The sequence below is a fragment of the Dipodomys merriami genome, unplaced genomic scaffold, assembly GCF_024711535.1.
Source record: "Dipodomys merriami isolate MVZ:Mamm:240054 unplaced genomic scaffold, mDipMer1.0.p SCAF_14, whole genome shotgun sequence".
Taxonomy (NCBI): Eukaryota; Metazoa; Chordata; class Mammalia; order Rodentia; family Heteromyidae; genus Dipodomys; species Dipodomys merriami.
Window position 1 is genome coordinate 18,109,808 of NW_027202715.1, and position 14,241 is coordinate 18,124,048.

General features: G+C 45.0%; 2 pseudogenes; one reads left to right on the plus strand and one right to left on the minus strand.

Moving 5' to 3' along the window:
* Positions 1 to 8,457: 8,457 nt before the first annotated feature.
* On the minus strand, positions 8,458 to 9,377 carry LOC138825835 (SNW domain-containing protein 1 pseudogene; annotated as a pseudogene).
* Positions 9,378 to 9,466: 89 nt separating this feature from the next.
* Positions 9,467 to 13,049, plus strand: LOC138825837 (cyclin-L1-like; annotated as a pseudogene).
* Positions 13,050 to 14,241: the final 1,192 nt, after the last annotated feature.

Consider the following 14,241-nt stretch of genomic DNA (forward strand, 5'->3'; position numbering starts at 1 on the left):
TGGGTATGCCCAAATTCCTAGAGTCTGGGGGCGGGGACTTCGACAATAGCTTACTGGACCTGGCAGACCTGTACCATGAACTCATGAGATTCTTTGAGTTCTTGAGCTTCCTCTGACCTTGCCCTCTGACCATGACCTTATTTAAGCCCAGACCAGCTCAGCTGCCATTTGGCATCATGCCAAGCTGTCCAGGCTGGCTTCCAAACCTTATCCTCCTTAGTACCTAGGATAGTCTCTTCCGGTCACCATGGTGTCCCTCTTCAACTGGCCATTAAAGTTAATCTGGTTTATTGAGATTGTTTTTCTTTTTTTTTTTTTAATTGTGAAAATACTGTACAGAGGGGTTACAATTACATGGGCAAGATAATGAGTACATTTCTTAGCAAGCATTGTAGCTTCCTCCTTTGTTTCCCCTTCCCATCCTTTCCCATCCTCCCCCCCTCCCACCCCCCCAATCCTCCCCGGCCCCCTCCCCCCCCCCCACACCAAAGTTGTAAAGTTCGTTTTTGACACAACGAATTGTACATGAGATTGTTTTTCTACCCTCATGGCTCATTTTCCTAACAGTATTAAGTATTTGAGGCTGCAAGTTTTTTTGGGATATGTGTTTGCTCGCAGTTTCTGGCTTTCTAATAAAGACTCCTGATTTAACCTCTCAAAATGCGGCTTTTCTGTATCTCCTAATCAAATTCCTGTATAACAGTGTCAGAAATCTGGACAAAAGGCATAAACCTGGTAAATGTAAAGAATGTGAGAAAGCTTTAAACCAGAAGTCAAACTTTAGCAAGCAGCAGAGGATTCACCCAGGAGAGAAACCCTATGTAGGAAAATTTTGTCAGAAATTTCATCTCACCAAAGTAAAAAAATTATACAGAGAAATCCTACATGGCAGAGATGAGCTGTGTTTCCTCAACACTGTTCTTTTTGCAGACTGACAGTCCACATTTCTGTCTCACATTATTCCAAATGGGAAGATGTACCTATACCATACCCCAAGGATTTAGATACAAGTAATGGACATTATTTGCAGGCCTAACAACAGATGACCATCTGATCCTCTGATAAGGAGAGTAAAGTTATAGATTTCTTTTATACTGGTCAATTGTCAAGTTAATTTTGTAACCTTTTCTCATAATAGTTCCTGCCCTTTGGAATTTGAGTGAGATGATCCTGTTGTAAGGTGAATCATCCCAGAAGCCACATTTTAAAATATAGAATATTGGAGTCTTCAATATACAGTTAACAGGCTGCAGGCCACCAGTTACAAAGGCCTGCAGCATGCAAATACACATGACACAGCCAGGAAACATACTAAAGAGGAAAGAAATAACAAGAACAATACCGACAAGCCAATTCAGCTCCAATGGAGAGTGGAATGGGACTCCATGATGACTGGAGATGAGCCAGGAGACAGGACACAGGACACGATCACAGAGATACAGGTAGCATGGAGTTTGGCAGGTAGGTGGTCCAGGCCTAAATAGGTTGGCACAAGGGGCAGATCCTCAGGAAATTCCCAGTTCCAGGCACTGGACTGACAGATTCAGTAACCTATTAGCCAGGTGCCTGCCCCTGACTCCAGGGGTCCAGGCATGCCCATTACATGGGAGGCAGATGATGGGGGGGTTCCTTCCCCCCCAGCATGAAGACAAGATGCCAGACCCTACCATCCACCATGTGGCCAATATGGTACCGGCCAGACCTGGCCTCTTTACTTCAATCCCCAAAGTGGATTCGGAAGCAATAGGTATGCATGTGTAGGCAAAATGCCCTAAGGGTCAAGATGCCAGAGGGGGCTTACCATCTATGGAAAGGGGCCCCAAGACAGGACCCTTCTTCCTTGGCAATCAGTAGCCACAGTCCTCAGAACTTATGTTTTCTACAGTCTTAGAGACTGTCCCATGCCAATTTCACTTTTCCTGAGAAGGCTGAGTGACATGTTCTGTTGCCTCCCAACTTTTGGAGGACATGGCCACAGCTTCATCTGAGGCACTGACTCAGATCCCACACCATACCACTAAGGCCATTTGGCAGGAGGCATCCATGAATCCTGCAGTCCATGTAATGCCATGGGCTGTGAAGGTGATATGGCTGTCACTCTGCTCTCCCCAGACCCATCAGAGCCTCACCATGGCTGCTCCACCCAGCCCAGGGAGGGTCACTGTGGTCAGCCCATCACTGGAAGCTCCCCAGTCAAGCCCATGCCCCTCTTCCTCTTCCCAGTGTGAGGGGCAACCATTTGTAAAGGGACAGTGTCCTGTTGGGCAATAGCAAGTGCTGGGAGACTGAGATCCTGTTACCCTGTCAGTTTCTCCCCCTAGACTGGACTGGCATTAGGGGGAGTGCCCAGCCCCATGGGAATTAATTCCAGTCCCCACAGGCTTTTACCCCTAGGCCAGGATACCTGCAAATCAATCAGGTTATGTGCTGTCTGGGGAAGAGCAAAAGCTTCCATGGGCCATAAACAGTCTAACATCAGCCAGATAGGGCCTGATGCTTATTGCTGGCTGCCTGCTGTTTTTTCAGTGCTGCACATGATATGGGCCAACTAGGTAACATGGTCTGGTCATCCATATCCCAGTGTGAGACCAGGAGGCATCTACTTGCCTCAGTGTGAGTGTGGATGCAGAGGGGACCCCCCCCCCACTGATGCATAGAAAAATCATACAGGGCTTTGCAGTCCCCATGATATCGTAGTTAAATCCCTGCAGGCCTTCCTGCTTAGTGAGACCATGGCCCTGCTCCTGAAGCAATCTCAATATTTTAGTGAAATACAGTGATGTGATATCTGTTGAATAGTGTTGGTTGAACAAAATATAATTTTTTTTACTCCAGTTTCTGTTTGCCTTACTGAAGGAAGCAATTTGAAAATTAGACATTACACAGGTAAGGTCTTATTTGTGACTCCCAGTGTATTTGGGACAGTGCCGGTCCCGACTCCTGGTTCATGACACACATAAAAACTAGTGATGTGAAAGGAAGAACACCAGCTCCCCTTGTCCTCATCACCAAGTCTCACACTTGACAAGAGTTTTGACAATGACTGCTTGAGGACATAGTGGTAGTCCTCTTCAGTGAACATCATTATCTTGCTTCCCGCTGGGAGTGGGAGTCTATTCTCCCTTTCCTTGAATCTGGGTTGGCTTTGTAGCCTGCTGTGACCAGAATGATACCATGCTGTTCTAACTGTAGCCTGTGAAACAGGGAAACTTCTATTTTGCTCATGGATGCCAATGGTCAGGCTTTAAAGAAGCTGTGGCTAGACTACTGAATGGAGAGGTGTGTGTGTGTATGTGTGGGGGAGGGTCATGTGACAGTGCTCCTAAATGACATACATAGGTCTTTTAGGACCTTCCAACACAGCCAAAATGGCCAGTCATAGAGCTTAAAAATGACACAGGAAAGTTACATTAATTCAGAGTACACTCTTATACCAACCATCCTGCTTATTATTTTTTTTTATCTTATACAAATGGCTAGACTTGTTCCTGTGGAACAAGATAGACAGATCATTTTACTTACCAGCAAACCACAAGAGAGATTTCCAACACAATCACTAATTTCTCTTTGTATCTTACATTCCTATCCTGATCAATGACAGCATAAAGAGAAGAATCCCTGAACAGGGATTCCATGTTATGTTCCCTGATACACAGGGAACAAAAACCCAAAACGTTCAACCACCCCAAAGGGGCTCAAGCCATTACTGTGGCTCCAAGCTACATGGGTGCAAAGTTTTCCTGTCAGGCTACGAAGGCCAAAGTCAGTAAACACAAACCCCAAGTGGCTGAGAAGTGTTTCCAGATGATAAGGAACAGGAAGAGGAAGGTAGGAAGGGAACCCATTCAGAAGAACTGGAAAGGTCAGACTTCAGGGTCTCTAGAGTATAAAGATTGTTTCTTTCCTTACCAAGTGATGGTACAAAGTTGCTGATGCTGATAGAAAAGCAAAGGTAAGAGGTTCCTGGAAGAAATGTAATGCTAGTAGCTTTGGGAACCCAGTTCATCTTTTCCTCTCTGTCCAGGGTGGACCAGCTGTGAGGGGATATTGTCTAAAGGGTATATTTTTGTCTTGTGTGATTTGCTAAAGCTGACATTGCAGTTGAAGGCACTAGGTCCAAACTCCTGGGATTCAAATGTTGAGTCTGGTCATGGTGAAGGGCACAGACAAGAGGCTTAGTGCATGGCACTGACATGCCGTGGTAATATACAACTATACATATATATATAATGTGTGTATATGTACACTCATATACAATATGCATAGTAAATAGTTATCATAGTTATATGTAATATGGATTATACACATATATGTATATACATACATATACATATATACATATATACATACACACATATATATATACATATATGTTTATATATGTATATATAGAACATGATTCCAACTATGGGTTTTGTGGGAGAGGGAAAGAAAGATGGTGGGTGAATAATTTTGAAATACAGTACAGCTATGTATGAAGACAGCATAAGGAACCTACTGTCCTATCTTCATGGATTTCAAAATGATTGTAAAGTGACTTCAGGAGAGCCTGGCTCTGTGTAAAGGACATAAAGGAAGCTGATTTTCATAGTATTTATATTTATTTGACAAAAACTGTAGAAGATTTATAAAAGTCATAGGATGAATCCATAACTCTGTATATCCCAGAGAAAAATAAAGTCAAAAAGAAATAAGACAATTCCAGACAAGTCTTAATGTTGGCACATTAAGGAGGCTGAAGCAGGAGAACTGCAAGTTCAAAGTCAGCCTGAGTTAAATGACAATATCACATCTCCAAAAGCCTCAGAAAAATAAGGCATGTGAAGTACTGTTGACAACATCGACCATGTTGATTCCATCAAGTCCAAGTCCTTCCATTTCCTTACAAATGGGGAGGTGTAATTTTCTGATGGAAGCATAGAATTCCACATATATATGAACACACACACACACACATCACATTTTCTTGATCCATTCATTTATTAAGGGGCATCTGGGTTGGTTCCATATCTTAGCTGTGGTAAATAATGCTGCAATAAACATAGTTGTGCTGGTAGCTTTAGTATGGCCTTGTTTATGGTCATTTGGGTAGATGCCCAGAAGTGGGATTGCTGGATAATAGGGGAACTCTAAGTGTAGTCTTTTGAGGAATCTCCATATTGTTTCCAGAGTAGTTGAACAAGTTTACACTCCCACCAACAATGCAGTAGGGTTCCCTTCTGTCCACATCCCCTCCAGCATCTTTGTTATTAGAGTTCTTGATTATAGCCATTCTAACTGGGTGAGGTAGAATCTCAATGTTGTTTTGATTTTGAGTTTCTTTTATGGCCAGAGAAGTTGAACATTTCTTCATGTGTCTAGTGGTCATTCCTATTTCCTCTTCTGAGAAGTCTTTCTTTAAGTCTTTAGCCCACTTATTAATGGGGCAGTTGTTTCTGTGAGAATTTATTGTTGGGGGATTTATTTTTTAGGGTTCTAAGTATATTTTAGATACAAGGCCCTTATCTGTTATATGGCTAGTGAAGATCTTGTCTCAATCTGTGGGCTTTCTATTTATCTTGCTAGCTGTGTCCTTTGCCATGCAGAAGCTCTGCAGTTTAATGCAATCCCATTCGTCCAACCTTTCTTTGATTTGTTGTGTTTCTGGGTCTTTCTTGAGAAAAATTCTACCTGTGCCAAGAAGCTCTAGAGTTTCTCTTAGTCCTTCCTGTAATGTTTTCAGGCTGTCTGCTTTTATCTCATCCATCCAGACAACCAGAAGTGATGCTGTGGCTGGCGGGGTAGAGCAGTAGCCTTGAGTGTAAAATCCCAGGGACAGCACACAGACTCTTAGTTAAGCCCCATTACAAAAACGAAAACAAAAAACAAAAGACTCAAGAACAATCTATTTGTAAAATTAAAACAGGTGCTCAAGGCTATGACTAAAATCCCCAGTGCCACCAAAATAAAAAAGGAAGGAAGAAAAAAGAAAATAAAAGGAAACAAAGAAAGCAAAATAGATGAACCAGGCATGGTGGCACAGGTCTATACTTCCAAAATTCAGGGAGGCTAAGACAGGAGGGTCACAAATTTGAGGTGAAATAGAAGGAGCTGTGGTTTCTTCTGTCAAAGAAAGAAAGAAAGAAAATGTAGAACAAAATGAAGGAACAAATAAAGGAATAAAGGAAGGAAGGGAGAACAGAGGGAGGAAGGGAAGGAGGGAGGGGGAAGGAAGGAAGGAAGGAAAGAAGGAAGGAAGGAAGGAAGGAAGGAAGGAAGAAAGGAGAGAAGAGAGGGAGGAAGGGAGGGTAGGAAGAAGGGTGGGAAGGAGGAAGGGAGGGAGGAAAGAAGGAAGGGAGAAGGGAGGTAGGAAGGAAGGGAGGGATAGAGGGAGGAACAGAGGAAGGGAGAGAAGGAGGAAAAGAAAGATCCTGTTGAGAAACTTCACAGGCTTGCTGATTGGAGTATCCCCAGAGATGCTGGTTCTGTCCATCTGAGCCTTGTTTTTCCACTGCCATCATGTACTCTGGAGGTTGGGGTGGGGGGATGGGACCAGCCTGAGTGAGAATATTGCTGCAAGGCATTCCTATGAACAGGGCAGGTGGCAGTTATTTGCCTAGCTATACCAGTAATAACTAGTCACAGAAATATGCCCCTTCTTTTCCCCCCTTATATCATTGCTATGATAAAGGTGCAGTACAGAGGGGTTACACTTCCAGAAGAAGTAGAGGAATGGGACCAGGACAGGTGGCAGTAACTAGATATACCAGTGACAGATAGTCATAGAAATATGCCCTTTATTTTTTCTTTATACCATTGTTATTGTAAAGGTGAAGTACAGAGGGATTACAGTTACATAAGGGAAGTAAAGAGTACATTTCTTTTTGGACAATGTCACCCCAGAAGCACACTCTTTTAAACCCCAAGATGTCTCCCCAATTCAAGTGGCCCCTAGCCAGATCCCTAATACTTGCTGTGACACAGCTCAGCAGGAGGAAGACAGGGAGAGCAGAAGTGAGACAAGGCATGAGCTTAGCCCATTGCATTTGTTTACAGGACAGGTTGGTCCTTGGATGGGTCCCATTCTGGAAGGCTTCCTGTGCTGTTCTGGCCTTCCCTGGCAGGGAACACCATGGCGGAGCCATCTAATACTTACCTACCGGCATACTGTATTGCCCTAGTAGAGGTCAATACAGAATACAAATGAGGTCCTAGGCTAGCAATCCAGAAAGGTTTCCAAATGCTGTTTCCTTTTCATTGTAGAAGGAACACATGCTCATAGTAAGCAAATAGACCAAGAAATGATGGGCTTACACCTGTCATCCTAGCTGTTCAAGAGGCTGAAATCCAAGTATTGTGGTTTGATGCCAGCCTGAGTAGGAAATCCTGTGAGATTCTTATCTCTGATTAACCAGCAAAAAGCCAAAAGTCGAGCTGTGGTAGTGTATCAGCCTTGAGCAAAGAAGCTGAAGATCAGCACCAAGACCCTGCGTTTAAGCCCTAGTACTAGAAAACACAAAATGAAGGAAGGAAGGAGGGAAGGAGGGAAAGGAAGGGATGAAGGGAAAGAAGAAAAGGAAGAAAAGGAAGGAAGAAAAAGGAAGGAAAAGAGAAAGAAAGAGAAAATGAAAGAAGGAAAGAAAGAAAGAAAAGAAAGAAAGAAAGAAAGGGAGGGAGGAAGTGAGGGAGGGAAGGAAGAAGGGAGGAAGGAAAAGAAGACAAGACAAGACAACTGGGTGTAAGGAGAAAGTCACAACCCCCTCCTCACCCACTCTGCACCTGTTCAGGTCCCAGGTGGTGCCTGCTGCCTCTGACTTGCTTAGTCTTGGGCCAGTTGCCTTTTGGAGCATTGGTGTCCTGAGAAAAAAGAGGTGACGATAGTGGTGGCCTTGGAGGGTGACTGCAGAGATGAAATAGAATGTTGCCTCTCAAGTGCTGGCATTGCCACCTGTGCACCCCCATCCCAGGCTGAATGCAGGTCACCTTCAGGACATTGACTGCCTGCCTTTTCTGCCTATGTCCCCAGAATGTCTGGGTGCTCAGTGGACTGCAGGGGACAGTGACACAGAATGTTCTGTTTCTGACAGTGGTGGACAGGCTGGGGGTAGAGACTCACTGGGCATAATCTGGGTGATCCTGGTGCTTTGTGCATTATCCCTTGGGAGACCTTCAGGAAGATTTGACAAGCACCTGCTCAGGAATGCCTGCTTTCTTGTTCTTCCTTCTTCCCTGACTCACCTGCCTGCCATCTCCTCCCTTTCTACTTCCAGGATGTCTCTTGTAGATTTGTAGAATAACAACCTTTTGCTCTGTGTCAGTATTATTTTCTTTTTAGCTTGTGACATATTGTAAATTCCATCTTCTCTGCCTGAAAATCCACTGTCCATATGCTTGGACTGGTTGAAGAGCTTTTAGTAATACTGAACTTCATTTGAGGTGCAAGGATTGGGGACACTCCAATGACTTCAGTGATTTCAGTTATATCTGCTGTTCCTTTCTCTGCAGTTCTGATCCCTTCCCAGCAGCTGCCCAGGAAAGATAATGGTCATGCCGTCTCTCTTTTTGCCTCTCCTGCTGGATCTCATCCCTCCTACGTGCGTGCCTCCCTATCATCTGTCCACATGGGTTTTGATCCCAGCTCTCCTTCCCCTGGCTTTTTGGGCCATCACTCCAAGTTTCTCCTTTTTTTTCTGAGCCCTTTTTCTTGCCACTTAGGTCCATATTTCCACAGTGTCCAGAGCCTTCCAGTCAGCAATGTAGAGAACTTCAGCCAGTTTGGCAAAGTTCTCATTGATGTGTACCATCTGAAGTCCTCTTCCATCAGTGGCCAGTTGCTTGTCTAATGGAATTTTATAACACTTTGCATTTTTCCAGTTGGAGATGCAAGGAGGAATCTTCCACTCTTGCTGCTCCTTGGCAGTCATCTTTGGGCTTGGAGCGTGCATGACAGGTGCAGGAGGAGAAGGTGGTCCCCGGGGAATCTTCTTGTTGATCTTGAACCTCGGAGGCTCCATTGGATTCTGTCTGCATCTCTACTATGTGAATTAGCCTCTGTGTAGCTCCAGAGTTAAATGCCACTCCCTGCTGAGATAGTATATCACAGATACTGAGCAGGAGACAGTTTATCAAGCTGGCATGGCTGTGGCAACCTTCTGCTTCACACACTTCTCTAAGGCTACCCTTGTCTTTGCTGTGATCTCTTGAATAGCTTCTTCGCTGGGTCTCTGTGGGTCTGGATCATCGGCATTCATACCCTCCTTTGGCACCAGGTCAGTATATTTGCTGTAAATGACCTTGTCTTTTGACTGACCTTGAGGAGCAACTGCATCGTACCGAATCCTTCCTTCAGGATCCACCTGAATGGCCAGCGCATTGGACCTGGTTTTTTGTTGTCCCATATCCGGTGGATACTGGGCCACATGGATTTCTAGAAAAGCATCTTGAAAGTCCTTTAGCAAGTGAGATATACAGCCTTTCTGGTATCCGTATGGAGGAAGTTTCTCTGCAGGAAGAGGCCAGGGAAGTCAGCCATGGACTGTGTGATTCTGGCTTCTCTTCTGCTTCAAGTTGTTCCTGAGATAGCTGAGTAGGTACAGGTAAAAAGCAGGTGAGTGCCATTTTCTCCAGCAAGAGTTGATTTAGTCAAGAGCAGGAGCAAACTGATGTCCTGCCTGAGTTGGTTGCATGCACAGTGAGAACATGGGGCAGGAGAGAGGAATTATATAGGAAGGGCAATGAGGAGATGTGTCCACAGCGGATGTGGAAATGACGTCAGAGCTGATGGATCTTCTCACTGGCAGGAAGAGGCCTGACTGGGGCAGATAAGCACAAGACCTCAGAGGATGAGGCCTTTGCTAACTCAGTCAGGGGACTGACACTTAGATGTGATTGATTACTTGTTTCCCACAGGTGATTTCTGGAATGGCTACTGAGATTTCCTTTCTAGGAGAGAAGAGGAGGAGAGCAGGAAGAGGGGGGCCAATGTCATGGGCATACCTAACATTCTAGCCTTTTGAAAATTGAGAAGAGCCACTGATTCTCTCTGGCTACTTCCTGCTGACATGGGGGGTGGTCATTTTTAGAGGTAGAAGGCTGAGATGACATCTGACTGGTATAAAGCAGCAGTAAGTTCCTAGGTTGTGAATGTATATATTTGTATATGGAGAGAAGTCTTAGGAGGCAGGGGCTGAACAAGAAGTTGAAAGTATAGCATAGAATGAAAAGTTCTGTTCTACTTTAAAATGGGTGACTTGATGCCCTTAGTGGTTCCCATGGTACCAACAGGGGTTTGACCAAAGATTTGGTCTGGGGAGAGTGGAGGGGGAGGGGTGAGGACCTGACTGGACCATTTCACATCTCCAGGTCTGAAAAGCTAAAGACCAGTCATTTCCACATGGAAGTGAGAGGGGCAAAGGTGGTCTAGAGATGTAACAGGATAAGGGACAGAGGATAGCAGCACTAACTCCTGGTGGCCCATCTCTAGGTCAAAAGTGAGAGAGCCTGGGAGCTGATCCCAGTGACAACTCCTGAGCATAATCAGGTGTGACAGACCAAGTAAGGGAAGGTATGGCCATGAACACATGATCACACAAGTGCATACACGTGCCCATGCATAGGTATGAAGGTTAACTAGGAAAGCCAGGTTTTACAGAGAGAGAGTTCGGGGACACACAGGTTTAAGGAGACAGGTGATGTCCAGCACATCTAGAGAATGAGAGGGTGGCTTAACCAAGGCCAGAGAACATGCTTTCAGTGTGTATTAAATGTTTCACCCCTGGCCCTATTAGAAACAGGCTTCATGTACTTTAAGAGAAAGGAGTTTAATAGCCTACAACCCTTCAGAAGACTTCAGGGCTAGAGAAAAAAGCTCACTCAGAAAAGTCAAGGTCTATGGAAGTGGTGCTGTGGCTCAAGAGATAAAGCACTTCTCTTGAGCTGACGAGCTGAGGGATAGCACCCAGGCCCAGAGTTCAAGCTCCATGACCAACAACAACAACAAAAAAGTAAAGTCAAGGTCCAGAATTGCTCCATGTTCCTACTCCTGTCGTCTTCTAATCCCAGCCTGAGCCTGAGACCAGTTATGAAAATCAGATTTAAAGATATTAACTCTTTGTAGACAAGGCTCACATTGACAGGGAAAGGGTGAACACCTACACACATGCTAACGTCTGCAATAAAAAGGAAAACACTGGATGTCTACTCACAGTCCACTGTCCTCACTACCAAGCACCACTTGAGAATGCATGACATTGCAGTTGCTTAGATACAACCATTCCCTGATTCCTGACAGGTTGATCCAGTCCCATGTGTCTTCTGATCTTTTTTTTTTTGTAAATCTCCATCCCAATTCTGTCATGATGCACACTAATGGAATGCATAGTGCGTCCTTCATTTTAGGCAAACACTATTCACAAGTAGGAGAAATGCAGATTAAGACTTTTCATTGCATCAAGAAGGCCATGGCTGTATGTTTTCTTCTCTACAATTCCAGCTCATTGAGCCATGTAGAGGGTAGAACATTCTCAACACAGGGTGGCCAGTATTGGGAAGTCCACTTGCAGGGCTGAGGGAGTGGGAGTCAGAGGGAAGTTTACCCCCCTCCCCCAGGCTGCATTTCTACATTTCCTCAGTGTGATTTCGCTTCGTTGAGAGATCTCATAGACTTTGACATCACCCAGCCATTACTGTAAGCTCCCTCTGTCTATACAAAGTTGCAGCTACAGAAGACCACAGACTGCTCTACATCAAGAAGAGAGCAGCATTCTTCCTGGTATAGCTCTGAACCAGCAAAGCTGCAATCACAGGGATGGGAGTCGTTTGTTTGGTGGGTTCTCTGGTGTTGCCGTGGGAGATGCCACATTCATTGTCCTCCTGCAGTGTCTGAGCTTGAACAGCCTGGTAGAGGAAAATGCAATTGCTTGATATGAATGCTCAGGACACAGGCTTCACCCAGGGACAGTACCACAGTCTCCCACAGCAGAATGTCCCTTGGTGCCATGATGGAGGCTTTGGAAGCCTTTCCAGGGTTCTACAAGGCCAGCTGCTTCTGGGATGCTCTGCATGCCAGAAGGTTCCATGGGCACCAGCCTATGGATTCACCAGTGCAAAGAAGGCACTTTCTCTATCACAAGCAGAAATGATGGGGAATCAATGACACCAATTGTTACATTGAAACTCCTGAGTGTTATAAAAAATGACTATATCTGACAAAGAAGGGTAAAAATACAAGCAAGAATTTTTTAAAGGGGGCTGGGAAGGTGGCTCAGTGGTAGAGTGCTTGCCTTGCATGCATGATTCCTCAGCACCACATAAGCAGAAAAAAAAGCCAGAAGTGGTGGTATGGCTCAAGTGGTAGTGTGCTAGCCTTGAGCTGAAGAGCTGAGGGACAGCGCCCAGGCCCAGAGTTCAGACCCCCCCCCCACAACAAGACCCCCCCCCCCAAAAAAAAATCTCAGAAGCTCCCAGGAGGATAAGAGATGTGATAAGTATTTCACCACCTCCTCAGTAAAAAAGAAAAAGGACTCCAAGTCCTCTGGTCCTTGCCCAGAGCAACATTAACAGCAAATGCAAGTTATTAAGGCGAAGCAGAGGGTGCTGAAGTAGCTGGGGTTCTGTGTGCATGTCAAGCACCCCAGACGATCATTGCTATGTATTTACAAGTCTTAAAATGTGAATGTGATCAAACCCTCATTCAGACTGCCTGGGTAGTTCCTGATGCAATTACATGAACTATAGTCTGTGACCAATGTTTTTGTCCACTTGCAACCAGAGACCATATCGTGTGTGTGCATCTACCTGGCGACTAGGGCGCTCCAGATTTAACTGCCCACTCCTCCCCACAGGTTTCTTCTTTTTTGGCACTACAGAATAGGAAATTCAAGAAATATGCATAGAAATGCTTTGGCTGTACACCAGGAAAAAGCCTAACTGAATTTCTAGAAAGGGAAGTAGAGAAAAGTAGCCTTACAGGAAGCCAAGTTGAAAGCAAAGGGACTGAATCTGGATGAGACCCAGCCCTCTCTACCTTGAGTGGCTTCTCCTGGGCCTTCAAGCTGTCATCACCTAGATAGAGAAGCAATAGCCAAAGAGAAGTCCCTGGCATCCCTCAGTGTGAAGATGATCAAAGAGGAACCTGAAAATGTCACTGTACATTGGACCTGAGTCAGAATTTGCCAGTTCTTCCAACATATAGCTTCAATTGTCTGTTAATACCATGAGGGCCTCTGATGTTGAGCTGTGAACTTGAAAGGGTTCAAGAGCTTGGAATGCCAGCTCGAAGTGCCCTGGGAATACTCAGAGCTGAGCCCGAGTAAGGCCTCACGGTCGAGGCTGACAGAGGTAAAAGTTATTACCCCAGTTGAGTGGGGAGCTGTTTGAACACTATGAGTTTAAGGCCTTGGGGATAAGGTGGATGTCTGTTTTATGGAAGGAATGTTTTATTATTCCCTTTTGCTCCCTAATGATAAAGGAGTCAATAATTTCTATGTTTACAAATTATACCTCATTAATGTCTATAACCACAAGATAGATTGATACCCTCCTGTGTGCACTGATCTGTAGTTGCCCCTCCCCTTGAACTGAACTCAATAAAATTCTTCGTAGGGCACACTAGGACTTGGTTGCAGGAATCCCATCCGGTCACCTGGCTCCTCAAGACCTCAGTTCTGTGGCCTGGTTTCTCATTATTGTCTTGTCCCCAGTCACAGCAGTCAGCAACACTTTCTTATGTATCAAGGAAGATCCTTCTGTCCAAAATACCCCATCACAAAATTTAATCAGACTTGTTGTCAGTAGGAAAGGGTACAAACACCTAACTCAGTATAAGTCAGCAAGAACATGAAATCTTCCAGTATGAATAAACTCGAGCTTGAACTTAAAAAAAGGAATCTGAAGACAGAGATCAGGTTTCCAAAAGCTCTTACCATGATATAAGAAAAGACAGCAAGAGAAGCAACAAGACAGCAGCAAGAGCAGAAGTGTGAATCAGTCGAGGCCATGAACGGGGTCACAGGTCTAGATCACACACTCCCAGAAGACATTGCAGCAACAGGCGGAGCTAGCCTGGGACATACAGCTCAAGGTCCCCCAGCAGGTCCCTCAGCCACAGGGAGGGCCATTGGGCCACCACAACCACGCCTCTCCTCACCTGGAGGCCAGTGCACCAGAGACGACTTAAAAAGCACAAACAGACCTGGCCATAGGAGGAAAAAGTCCTGTTCTCCATTTAGTGCAAGCCTCACTATCATTCCTATGCTGTCAAGT